This window comes from Dipodomys ordii, unplaced genomic scaffold (genome assembly GCF_000151885.1).
Source record: "Dipodomys ordii isolate 6190 unplaced genomic scaffold, Dord_2.0 Scaffold124, whole genome shotgun sequence".
In the NCBI taxonomy this organism is placed as follows: domain Eukaryota; kingdom Metazoa; phylum Chordata; class Mammalia; order Rodentia; family Heteromyidae; genus Dipodomys; species Dipodomys ordii.
In genome coordinates, this window is record NW_012267340.1 from 235,549 (window position 1) to 244,666 (window position 9,118).

The window sequence follows — 9,118 nt, forward strand, 5'->3', positions numbered from 1 at the left end:
GGTGCTGTGGCTCAAGTGGTAGAGCGCTAGCCTTGAGCTGAAGAGCTGAGGGACAGTGCCCAGGTCCAGAGTTCAGGCTCCACAGCCAGACCCAAAAAAAAAAAAAGAATACCCAGAAATTGTGTGTAACAGCACAGTTACTAGAACACATTAAAAATGTAAAGCATTACCAATCTTTATATGGCCAGCACACACAAGCCTGAACTGTGCACATGACTGCTGCTTACACTCTTCAGAGGGCTGGGTGAAAACGTCTATCATGGATGAATGCTGTGCACACTCCCATGTGCCAATTCCCCATGACAACTTCCCTCGCCTCTACCCAGAGGTGGCTAGTGAGGCAGGCCCTCCTCCTCCCCACTGTGAAATAGAGAGCCTTTGATCCTAATTATAGCGAAATAAAGTACCCTTCAAATTTATCCCACTCTTATCAAAATAGTTGAATCCTATTAATTCATATCCGAATCCCACTCAAACGCCACTAATATCAAACACCTGGATGTGGCGCTCAGAAATTCCAGGAAAACTGCAGGAGAATATATCTGAACTTTCAGATTTGCATATTCACAAAGCTACAAAGAGCTGAGAGTGTGGCTGAGAAGACGTGAGTGCCTGCCTAGCAAGCACACGGCCAGCGTCCATCCCCAGGCCCGCCAAGGGGGCTTCAGTAGCAGCTACTTTATCCTGCCCAGGACAATTTTCTCTTTTGCACCTCTATTGCTGAGGTAAACCACCAGCCCAGGGACCCCTGCACTGTACTGCTACCTAATCCCATGTCTTCCTTTAAATCACGTTTTCACTCGGAGGGGGATGGAAGGCAGGCAGAGACAAGCACAAGATACGCTTCTGTTCTTGGAAGTTCTCCCCTTCCTCAGCCCCCAGTGAAGCCTACTGTGGGAGGACAAAGAGTGATTTCTCCTCTTGTTGTTGCAGATAGAGACTCTGTTCATTTGTTTTAGATCAACTGCTCACAAAAAAATTGGGAAACCTAGACGGGTGAGCCCACCTCAGTTACTACCCCTCACACGCCCCACCTCCGGCATTTTCTTGGGGCCTGCTCACTCTCACTCTTCAGGCCTGCCAGGCAAACCTCCCAAGCCACCCTGGCACACCAAGCCAGCAGCAGAAAGCCAGCAGAAGGCCCGCAGCAGGTTACTGCAGAGGGGCTGAAGCCCAGGACAAGCAGCACGAACAAAACTATGGGACCCAAGAGCACTAAGACCTTCAAGTAAGCTGGTTAATGCCCCGAGGTCAGGACTTCGGCATGGGTAGGTATTTGTTCCAATTCATGTTAATTTAAATGCTTTTCACTACAGACCCAGCACAAAAATGTGCCCTTCTACGGCCCAGGCGCCAGAGCCTGCCTCCCTAGTTTCCCTGCCCAAGGACATCCGTGCAAGTTTCCACTGTCCTTAGTTTCCTTTGGCCAATTAGTCACCAATGGTCAATGCTTCTCTACAGTCCTATTCAAAGCTCTGATGAGTGAGGGCACTTTTTACTTCATGCTTTGGTTACTGAAGCGGCCTTTCTGGAAGGTTTCTGGACTCCCCTCCGCAACACTGGATCTCTAAGACAAGAGTTAGTGCCATAGATCTAACAGTAAGGTCCTACGTGCTCACACATCAAGCACCCGGACTCCAGCTGCACCCCACACCGCTCCTCTGGTCTCATCCGCACAGGCATCACCCTGCCCTGCCCGCCAACCGGCACCCTCCAGTGAAGAACCTGGCCTCTTTCCTGAATTCATACAGAACTTTTTTTATTTTTTATTTTTTGCCCATCCTGGGGCTTGAACTCAGGGCCTGGGCACTGTCCCTGAGCTTCTTTGTGAGTGTCTAGGCTAGTGCTCTACTACTTGAGTCACAATGCCACTTCTCGATTTTTGTGTGTATTGGTGGTGGTTTTCATGGGGCTTGAACTCTGGGCCTGGGCTCTGTTCCTCAGCTCTTCAGTTCAAGGCTAGTCCTCTACCACTTGAGCCACAGCACCACTTCTGGTTTTCTGGTGGTTTATTGGAAATAAGAGTCTCAGGGACTTTCTTGCCCAGACTGACTTTGAACCATGATCCTCAGATCTCAGCCTCCTGAGTAGTTAGGATTATAGGCATGAGCCACTGGCACCTGGCTACTTCTGGCTTTTTTGAGTAATTTATTGGAGGTAAGAGTCTCATGGACTTTTCTGCTTAGGCTGGCTTGGAACTGTGATCCTCAGATCTCAGTCTCCTGAGTAACTAGGATTATGGGTGTGAATCACTGGTGCCTGGCTTCATACAACATTTTTAGTCCAATTCTAACCTGTCCTTATGTCACTAACTTACTTCGAACAATTTAGCACCGCTCCGTGCCTCAGTTTCTTCATCTGTAAACAGGAGGTAAACAAGTGTCATGGCTAATGTAAGAACACACAAAAAGCACTCCGAATAATCAAAATGATAAATATGATTGTGATGTGGTCCTTTGAACACTTTACTGAAAGCAAAACAGAATCCTCAATTTTAATATAAATAAAACGAATGCATCTGTCACTTTAGAAATTGCTGTGGGTCAATGAACAGGCGGTTAGGAGCAGAGCTCTCACTTGGAGGGACTGGGGGTTAGACCGTTGCTTTTTGACACAACATCAGGCATTTAATTCATCTGGTTATTCGTGTTAATCCTGTATTTGTACCAGTCTGCAACAGACTGAAAAGTAATTTTGAAAAAGCAGGTCCTTCACCAGTTATTTTAAGAAGTATCACTATGAGGGGACAGAGAGCAATTTTCTATTTCTAGCACAGTGCGAAGCATACATAAACCGCCCGCTATTTTTTAATGAATCAGCACACACTTCCAGACACTCTTAGTTCATAACTTATGATATATAATACAGTAAGTGAGAACTCAAAAGCTCTATGGGACCCTCAATGCCTGCGACTCTAAGTGAGCTGGAAAGGAGGCCTTTGGGGAGCTCGTGGCTGAAGCTGACAGTCCTGGAATATTCCTGGGCTCATCCCTCTCAGCCCATATACCCACACTGCCTCTTCAGCTATCCAAATTACCTTTCCCGTGACTCCTCCTCTTTGCTTCCTTCCCCAGCCTCTCAAGTCCAAAGGCCAAAAAATACCAACGCAGAATCCACAAAACTGAGAATGTGCCAGGCGCTGTGGCTCACACCTATAATCCTAGCTACTGAGGAGGCTGAGATCTAGGGATCTCTGTTCAAAGCCAGCCCAGGCAGGAAAGTCTGTGAAACTCTTATCTCCAATAAACCACTCAGAAAACCTGGAGTGGTGCTGTGGTTCAAGTGGTAGAGAGCTAGCCTTGAGCTGAAGCGCTCAGGGACAGTGCCCAGGCCCAGGCTTCAAGCCCCACAACCAACAACAACAACAACAAAAATGTGGCCTTACTTGGATAAAGATCCTTGTAGATGTCCTTGTAGATGCTATGTCTCAGCGGCCTCCCACCCAATGCCACGTGTCCTCCTGACAGACACTCCAGTGTCTGGGAGAAGATCATGGGAGGAAGCAGGCAAAATGAGTGCTGTGGCTTCAGCTGAGGAAGTCAGAACAGCTGCAGTAACCAAGACTGGAGAGGCCAAAGGGGCCTCCCTTACCCAGAGCCTTCAGCACATTCCCATTCCCCACCCCATCCCCACCCCACTGATCATGGGGCTTGAACTCTGGGCCTGGGTGCTGTCCCTCAGCTCTTGGGCCATAGCACCACTTCCAGTTTTCTGGTGGCTCATTGGAGATAAGAGTTTCATGGACTTTCCTGCCTGAGCTGGCTTTGAACCGCAATCCTCAGATCTCAGCCTCCTGAGTAGCTAGGATGACAGGCGTGAGCCACTGGTGCCCAGCTCTCCAGCACCTTAACTTTGGACCCTGGCCTCCAGGACAGAGAACAAGCTTGCATTGCTTTAAGCCACCCAAGTTGTGGCCATCTGCACAGCGGCCACCCCCAGCCCCAGCTGCCAGCCAACTCACAGCAGGTTAAGCTATCCACCTCACTATAACCCTGAACTGCGGCCCACCGCTCCCTACTTCTCATCCCCTAACATCCTCGAAAGTGCTTCCTTCTCCCACCCCAACACCTAGGGCAGTGCACAGAGCCCTCAGGACTTGAGCTCCTCCTGGTCACTGCAGCTACACCAGGCCCCGGCCGTGACAAAGGACAACTTATTCTTTCTGGCCCATAAAGCTCACGCTGGTCCCAGTGCCCAGAATTTCCTTTGTCTTCAGCCCCACCCGCTCCCACACAGATTCAAAAGTTGCCTCTTCTAAGAGGCCCTATCAAAAAGTCAGGTCATCCCTTCAGTTCCACAGCACTTTGAAGATTCTTCCCCAGGAAAATCCGAAACCACATCCATGCTTCCCTACCTCAGAACTCCTGACTGGGGTGGGGGCCAGCGGTGGCTCAGGGAGCAGCCCTGCACACACCCACCAACCACCACAGTGTCCTGAGGGAAGCACACAGCTCAAGACCAGGGCTGCCAGTGGGCCACTCTGGGGTCCCAGGTAACACACGTGTTTATTCTACATTGGTTCACAAAAAGAAGTTCATGCCCGCAATCCTAGCCCTTCAGGAGACTAAAATCTGATGACCACGGTTCAAAGCCAGCCCTGACAAGAAAGTCCATGAGACTCTTATCTCCAATTAACCACCAAAAAAAAAAAAAAAAAATGGAGCTGTGATTCAAAGTGATAGAGCTCTAGCTCAGGGACGTACCCAGGCCTTGAATTCAAGACAAGAAAGCTGGGGGGTGGGGAAGCGGGGAGGGATTTCTCGTCCCAGGTGTGAGCCAAGCACTATTCTAGGCAGAAACCCCACGGGAAAGAAAAGCTTTATGTCTGTCCTCAGGAGGCCACATCGGGCAAAGAGCCTGCGAAGTACTCAGTATATTAGTTCAATGACTGGATGTCTTTGGCACGTATATGTATCACAGCAAAACCCAATAGCTAAAACTCCCTCCTTTCCTTGAGGCTGTTGCACTACACACCTAAAGGGCATGCACGATACAAGGCCACAGAGCACCGCTCCTGAGGACCGGTGGCCGGTGCCGCCCCTAAGGAGAGGAGAACTCAACCAAGCCAGAAACTAGACCAACATGGCAATGACAGAGCTGAGCCAAAAAAGCTGGAGATGGGGGCTGCATTTCTTCTCCCAGCCCCCAGGAGCTCTAGTGAGCCTTCGGGGGTACCAGAAAGCGAGCCACACTGCCCCTGGCCCTCAAAGGGCACTGGGAGCGTAGCAATGGCTTGTCACCACGGTCACGGCTGGCCAGGCCAGGAGCAGCTCCCACAGCTGGGCCGGAGCTTCCATCGCAAGCCCTGGGGCGGCCCGCGCCCACCACAGCTTCTCCAACAGAATCCAAGGGAGTTGTATATCTGCTACATACAACACTTGAAAAAGTGTAAGGGCTTCAATCATGATGCTACCCCCTCCTCCTCAACTTGAGCCTTAAATCATCTTGAGTCTCAGCCTCCAAAATTGTGAGGATTGTCTTGTCCTTAAGAATTATGAAAAGACAACTGTGTTCATTTAAAACTTACCCAGTATCCTGATCTAGCAATAACAACTGTCCACAAGTGTTGACAACTGTAAAAATCCCTCCAGATGGAGATCACCGCTTTTTGAGTACAATTAATTTTATTTCATGATTGCTGGCATTTTTCCTTATTATTTAAGTTTCTACGATTCAGATTGGAGAGAACAGAATTCTGTCTCCATCAGCCAGTTTCAGAAATTCTCAGGAGACAGTTAGGTCCAGCATTTCCAGTTCTCTTCCCAGAGGCCTATGTGGGAGGCAGGTACCTCTTCTCTCCATTTTCCTCCCTTCCATCCACCTGGCTTTCCTCTCTCAGACCTCCAGGTCAGCTCCTTTCCAGGCTAGACCAATGACCCCCTTCCTCACTGCTCCAAGAGTCAAAGTTTTAGGTCCCCAGCAGTCTGAAAAGCAGTAGCCTCTGAATGTACTCTAGAAACAGTATAATTCATGGAGTTTCCAGCTTCTGCTCACGCCACAGTTTTACTTCTGCTTTACTGTGTCATGCCTCTGTGCAAACCTGAAGGTGGCACTGCTCAGCTACACCTCCAGTCTATGGTTCATCCTCATTCTCGCTACCTATGACCTGCTGTGGTTGGCCTTCTGGGCCTCTCTTTGTGGTCCCCCGACGTCCTAAAGATAGTTCCCTATGGGAAACGACTAAAAGCTACATCTGCTTCTCCTACCCTTCAGTTAGCCACGAGAACAGGAGAAGCTGTGGATAGTTCAAGACCTAGTAACGTGATCCTACTTGGCTATGTACCTTTTAAAGGGCCCTCCCGGGACCCGTATTCTCCAATCCATTCTCCTCATTAATTTAACTTTCCTGAACATATGTGTTTACTACTCAACTGACAGGGCTCACCACGCCACAGCTCAATAGTCTAGGGTTTAATTTCACTTTTAGCCTTTCCCCAGGCCCCCTTCTCCATCCATCCCAACAAGTCTGTGCCCTGAACTACTCTGCACCAGGCACTTCAGTATTGCCTAGAACAGATCTCCTCCCTTTCCCACTAGTAGCCATCAGGGATAGCCAGAGGGCAGCCAAAAATAATAATGAACTTGTTATTACATATCCCCCAGCAGGTCCGGAGGCTTTTGGACTGGGACCTGAATGATGCACAGGCAGGCCTTACTGGCGTTCACAACAACATCTGGGTGCTGACTCTACGCCATATTCTGCTCTAAATTATTTACCTGCATTACCCATGCAATCTCCCAGTAACACTGTGGAATAGTGCATTCTCAAGAAAGGAGACTGGGAGACAGGAAAGGTGCCAGACCCTACCTTCCAGACCACAGACTGAAGTAGAAGAGCATTGTGCAGTATTAGGGGTAGGGGCTGAGAGACAAGACAGACAGATGTCCAGCCACACAGACCAACATACACAAGAGCCCTAGGCAGAGAAGATTTAGCCTGGGGACAAAAAGGAAGCGGAGTGTGTGGAGGAGCACCAAATAAACCGAAACTTTTTATGATCAGATTGGACAAGATGTGCTACTTAGGAAGCACAACATGTTTCTCAAAAGTTAAAGAAAACTTTACAAGTGCAGGTGTGCAAGGACAGGATAGAAATGTCCAGGAGGCCGTACGTAACCGAGGCTTAGAAACATCCCATCACCCAGCCAGCCACAGGCCCGTTCTACATCAGACCTCCCATCGTCCAGCCAGCCACAGGCCCGTTCTACATCAGACTTCCCATCACCCAGCCAGCCACAGGCCCGTTCTACATCAGACTTCCCATCACCCAGCCAGCCACAGGCCCGTTCTACATCAGACCTCCCATCGTCCACCCAGCCACAGGCCCGTTCTACATCAGACCTCCCATCACCCAGCCAGCCACAGGCCCGTTCTACATCAGACCTCCCATCACCCAGCCAGCCACAGGCCCGTTCTACATCAGACCTCCCATCGTCCAGCCAGCCACAGGCCCGTTCTACATCAGACCTCCCATCGTCCAGCCAGCCACAGGCCCGTTCTACATCAGACCTCCCATCACCCAGCCAGCCACAGGCCCGTTCTACATCAGACCTCCCATCGTCCAGCCACAGGCCCGTTCTACATCAGACCTCCCATCACCCAGCCACAGGCCCGTCTACATCAGACCTCCCATCGTCCAGCCAGCCACAGGCCCGTTCTACATCAGACTTCCCATCGTCCAGCCAGCCACAGGCCCGTTCTACATCAGAGCCAGACCTGACTACAGCCACCCATACCTTTCTGCTGGAGACAGAACACTGGCTACCTTGAGTGGTGCCTGCCAGCTCAGCCGGGACAGGAAGAAATAGGGGCCACTAGTCCAGGATGCCTGGGCACAGAGCAAGGCCCTGTACCAAAAACAGCCAGACCCCGGGCACTGGCAGGCTCGTGTGTGTAAGCCTGGATACTCAGTGAGAGCCACAGATTAAAGTCAACCAAAGCAGGAATGCCATGAGACTCTTGTCTCCAATTAACCAGCGCGTGCGGGAAGTGGTGCTGTGGCTCAAGTGGCAGAGCACTAGCCTCGAGTAGAAAATGCTAAAGGGACAGCATCCAGACCCTGAGGTCTGATGGAAAATAAACTGACAGCACATTTTAGAACTGTCCTTGCTTCTGAACCATCTCCCTTCCCCATGTCCCTAAACAAACTCACCTTGACATCTTGGAAGAAAGCCTGCGATCTAGGCGACTTCTGGCACAGGTTGACACAGACGCCACTGAAACCTTGAAACTCCCAAGATCTTACAGACTACTCTCCTTCCTCGCCTCACTTCCACCTGCCCCACCGGACCTCACCTAGTTAGTTGGAAGGGAAGGATGCCATTTTTTCTTTAGCCAGACTGAAGAAGACTTGGTACCCATCCCAAATATTTATCCCAAATAAAACCTGTTGGTCTGTTGAGCTCACCTTTCTGCTCTTTTTTTAGTGATAATCCCAGTGTACAAATTATCTACTTACAAGCTCAAGTCCCAGGACCAACACACACACAAAAGACCTGCTTACCAAGCATGTGCCTAAGTTTAAACCCCAGTACCAAACACAGCCAAGGGCTGGTGGCTCTCGCCTGCAGGCTGACGCCAGCCGGGGCAGGAAGGTCCTTGACACTCGGATCTCCCATTAACCACCAAAATGCCCTAAGTGGAGCTGTGGCTCAAGTGGTAAAGTGCTGGCCTTGTGCTTTACAGATCAGGGACAGTGCCCAGGCCATGAGTTCAAGCCCAGGAGCAGAAAGAAAAGAAAACACCCTCTGTGGTCACTTCCAGTTACTCCTTCCAGAATCACAGAAGCCCCCACACTGAAGTACATGTAGTCCAGGGGAAAATACGCTCAACAAAGGCCTCTACCACCCAGGCTGTGCCTCGGTGCACCGGCCTCACCCGCAACAGCTGACCCCACCGACCGCACCACGGCTGGGGCGGAGCCCGCGGCCTCCGGGCCTCGGTCCTGGCTGTCCCGGGTGCCCGAGGGGGCTGCGGGTCGGCCGGCTCCTCCACAGGCGCCTTTCAAACCCTTCGCCTGTGGAACGGCCTGAGCACAGGACCCTCGACTGTTCCAGAAGAGCCTGGCTGTGGGGAGTGCGCGTGGCCCCCTCCGCGGCCTCCTCCTCCGGGCAGCCT